We start from the raw sequence: 3,991 nt of genomic DNA, 5'->3' as shown, positions 1-3,991 counted from the left end.
TTTGTAAAGCAAGAGAGGTTTACCACACTAATGATGCTTCCCATACTCCTGTACATCAACAATCCAGGTTCCATCAGCCCCACATTGCACTCGTTCACTCACGAGTTTGCTAGACATTCACTGGGCACTTGTTTTGGACTAGGCGTGGTACAAGGCGCTGAGAGCCACTATGAACAAACGTCTCTCACGGAGCTCACAGTCTAGTGGTAAATGACTAAGGCAACTGAGGCACAGAGAGGTACGTGACTTACTTACCCACTGAGGTAGAGCGCGCTAGGTGATTGGGAAGGCGGGCTGAGAGCTGAGGCGGGGTACAATGCACAGGAGGTAAGGCCCCCTGACTGAAGAGCAAGGCTGCACACAGAGACACATTGTAAAATCTGCTCACAAAAAGCGGAATAATGCTTTTACTTCACCAGGACCAAATCACATTGTAGTGAACTGATCTGTTGCCAGATGAAATTCTGTACTTTCCCACAATGCTTTGAGGCATGCCACCAATCTTCTGGGACATGATGACTCTGTAGGCAGCTTAAAAATCAAGAAGTTTGTGGCTCCAATTGTAGCACTGGGGAGCGTATTAAAATACTTTAAGTATATGAACCTAAATGTACAGGCATCTGTGAAACTTCTACATGTAAAACTTTAGAAAACTCTCTCATCCCCATCCAGAGGGTTCTAATAAGTTACGGGAACTGAGAAACTAGAGATCTGTCTGTCATTTTCCCTACATACATTATTTTGGGTGTTCTAGGGTCTAAGTGTCACTCACACATATTTCGTAAGTCATCTAAACATGATACAGATATATACAAAGGCGCCACATTTGGCCCCGTGTGTGCACCTCACCAGTGCACAACACCTAACTGCAAATGTGAACCAGTGTAAGGCAATTCTTCTGTGAGGCAAACACTATCCATCAGGGCAGGGCACAGCCCACGACCAGCTGTCCAGCTGTCTGTCCTTGTGCTAGTCTTTGTGATAACATGATTTCAGGAGGCAAGAGGTCTATTTCACTGACCAAAGGCAGCAAAGAATTATCTGGAGAGCTGATTCTGGTTGGGGAACCCATCAGGAACCCATGCCGGAGGCGACTCGGGAGAACACTACTGGCCTTCAGTGCGGCCACCAGTCTACGATAAGAGCACAAGAGCACTCCGAGGAGACTTATTGCTGAGAATCAAACGATGGGCACATGATTCACCCACACTGGATGGGGCACATGATTCACCCACTCGGGATGCTCCAAAGACCTTCGTCACTCTGCACTGCTACCAGCCGCTCGCTCTGAGTTCTTCACTCACTGAGAAGGCTCGTCTTTTTTCTCTGGGCATTGTGGATGGCTGCTTTTAGATGGAGAGGCTCCTATTCCATCAGTGGTTTTACCATTTGAATGGTTCTGTTCTACTTCACACAAATATACATCAATGGGTCCTTTGGTGCTCCTAATATGTACTGTGATAGAATCTTCTCTGGGAGCTGGAACATCCAGTCTGGTTTCCTCTGGAGCCTTCACTGCAATGACAATCTGTTCATGGAAAGCTTGAATGCCGTGAATATCCTGATAGGTTACATACGCTAGTCTTTCATTTTCCTTGTCATCTGTTAACTCCAACAGTTGCTGAGCACAATCTTTAATCAACTCGTCCAAGGCGTCTTCCATGGCCGACAGGTCGGAGAGCTCTGCTTGCAGCTTCTTCTGCTGGGGTGCGGCCCCAAAGTTGTTCAGGTCAGATCCTATCCACCGAATGTGGTTCTTAGATTTCTTTTCCACCAGTTCGATGCCATCCAAGACATTGGTGATGTCATACACTCGCCTCTTCCGAACACCCAGTTTTGTGGCAACCTTGTTTAAGTCAAGAATGCCCCCAGGGGCAGATCTGACAAGATCCATAAACTTCCGAGTTAAGTACACCAGGGACACATCAAACCCGGGCCTCTTCACTTTCAGAGCTTTTCTCATGGACACATACTGTACATTTTCTTCTAGATTAACCCTTATTTTTGATGGCATCCTTCTGTCTCTGCCTCCCAAGGACTGGCATTACAGAACTGGGCCACCACACCTGGCTAGAAGCAGTAGGTTTTCCACGTTGATGGGGTCCTGGCAACGCCGGCGCACTGTTTCCTGCGCCGGGTCCACCAGCAGGCTGGGCAGTCTCCGCGCCGTCCGCTGCTGACTCATGCTGTCCCGCGCCCCTCGCGCCCCACGCGCCCTCCCGCCTTCCCCGGAGGCTCGGCGCGCGCGTTCCCGGCCCCTTCAGCGCCGCCCGCTCCACCCACGGAGCACTGCGGCTCCACCCACGAAGCGCCGCGGCTCCACCCACGAAGCGCCGCGGTCCCACTCGCGCAGCGATGAGCCCAGGCGCAGAGGGGATCAGGGTAGGCGCGGAGGGGACCAGGGTGACCGCGGAGGCGCTCAGGTTCCCTAGCCGGCCATCTTTCCGCATGCCTACAGTTAGCATTCTTTCATGTCTATAATATCTATATGAAATCCAGGATTCATAAAAATGTGTAATATTTGTCTTTCTGAGGCTGATTAAATATACACACACAACACATGCCACTCCTCTTTTCTATCCATTCCTCTGTTCAGAGTCACCTAAGTTGCTTTCATAACTAAGCTATTGTCGATTATTTTGCAACAGACACGAGCGTGCCTGTGAGTGTGTCTGTAATATGTTAGCTTAAGAGTGCTTTGGGTACGCGCCCAGGAGTGCTCTAGCCGGGTCTGTGGTGCATCCATTTTCAGTGTTCCGCAGACTGTTCATACTGACTTCAGGGGTTGGACCAGCAGTGTGTAAGTTTCCTTTGTCTCAGCACCTTTGTCTGCATCTGTTATTTTCTGTTCATCTGTGTGGATGTGTGTGTGCCTATGTCCCTGAGTGCAGGGCCCAGATGTGGTCCCTGAGCCTCTTAACAGCGCACTGGGAGGGAGAGCAGCAGGTGCTCTCCCTCCCATCCCCCCGAGACAGGGTTTCTCTGTGTAGCCCTGGCTGTCCTGGAACTCACTTTGTAGACCAGGCTGGCCTCGAACTCAGAAATCCGCCTGCCTCTGCCTCCCAAGTGCTGGGACTAAAGGCGTGCGACACCACTGCCCAGCTGTATAAATTTTTTTAAACAGTAAAGGTCCCTAGATCCATAGTGTGTTGAGATCTTGATTCACCTATAGATGGCAGTGTTTGCAACCGGTGGTTTAAAACTGTAGCTTCAGGTTAAGACATCGGAAATAAACCTTCATTTTAGAATAAATAAATAAATACCCAGACAGGTGTGGTGACTTACACACGTAATCCAAATACTTGAGAGGTTGAGTCAGGAAAATTGAAAGTTTGAGAGCAGCTTCGGGCTACAGAGTTTGTTTGACGTTAGCCTGAATTACCTAGCAAGTGTCTGTGTGTGTAGGTGTGTATGTGTGGAGCTAAATCGATGGCTCAGCAAGTTAAGTGTAAGAAGGAGGAATTGCGTTTGTATCCTTAGAACCCATTCAAAATTCTGTGACCCTAAGCGAAGGGCAGACAGGTGATTCCCAGAGCTCATTGGCCAGCCTAACCAAGTCAACAAGTCCCAGGCTTGGGAAAGACCCCGCCTCAGAAACTAAGGTGGAACATGACAGAAGGCACCTGGCATTAGCCTCCAGCCTCCACATGAACACGCATAGGTGACCACACACGCATGTACCAAGCACAGCTCTCTAGATACACAGGTCTCTGCTGTGGTCTTCCTGTTTGGTGGGAAGGTAAGAGTTAAATTAAAATGGCAAGTTTCAAGTGGTCCCTATTGCCTTTCTTCTCCCTTCCCACAAGAACTAGCATCACGTGCTAGCCTGTGCTAAGTGACAGAAATGTAACATTCCTGTGGCTTCTACGAAGCTGAAAGTCCCTTGTTGATGGACAGGTATGTTGCCTTCGTTTTCTCAGGGCACACGACACTACAGGGGACAAATGACACTACAGGGGACATCCTATGCAGGCTCTCCAGCTTCTTGAGG

General features: G+C 49.4%; 1 pseudogene; it reads right to left on the bottom strand.

Moving 5' to 3' along the window:
- Positions 1-509: 509 nt before the first annotated feature.
- LOC147001471 (transcription factor E2F6 pseudogene) lies at positions 510-2,435 on the bottom strand (annotated as a pseudogene).
- Between the last annotated feature and the right edge of the window lie 1,556 nt (positions 2,436-3,991).

The sequence above is a fragment of the Mus caroli genome, unplaced genomic scaffold (genome assembly GCF_978045245.1).
Source record: "Mus caroli unplaced genomic scaffold, Mus_caroli_1 scaffold_13, whole genome shotgun sequence".
Classification (NCBI taxonomy): Eukaryota; Metazoa; Chordata; class Mammalia; order Rodentia; family Muridae; genus Mus; species Mus caroli.
This window is presented reverse-complemented; position numbering and strand designations above follow the sequence as displayed.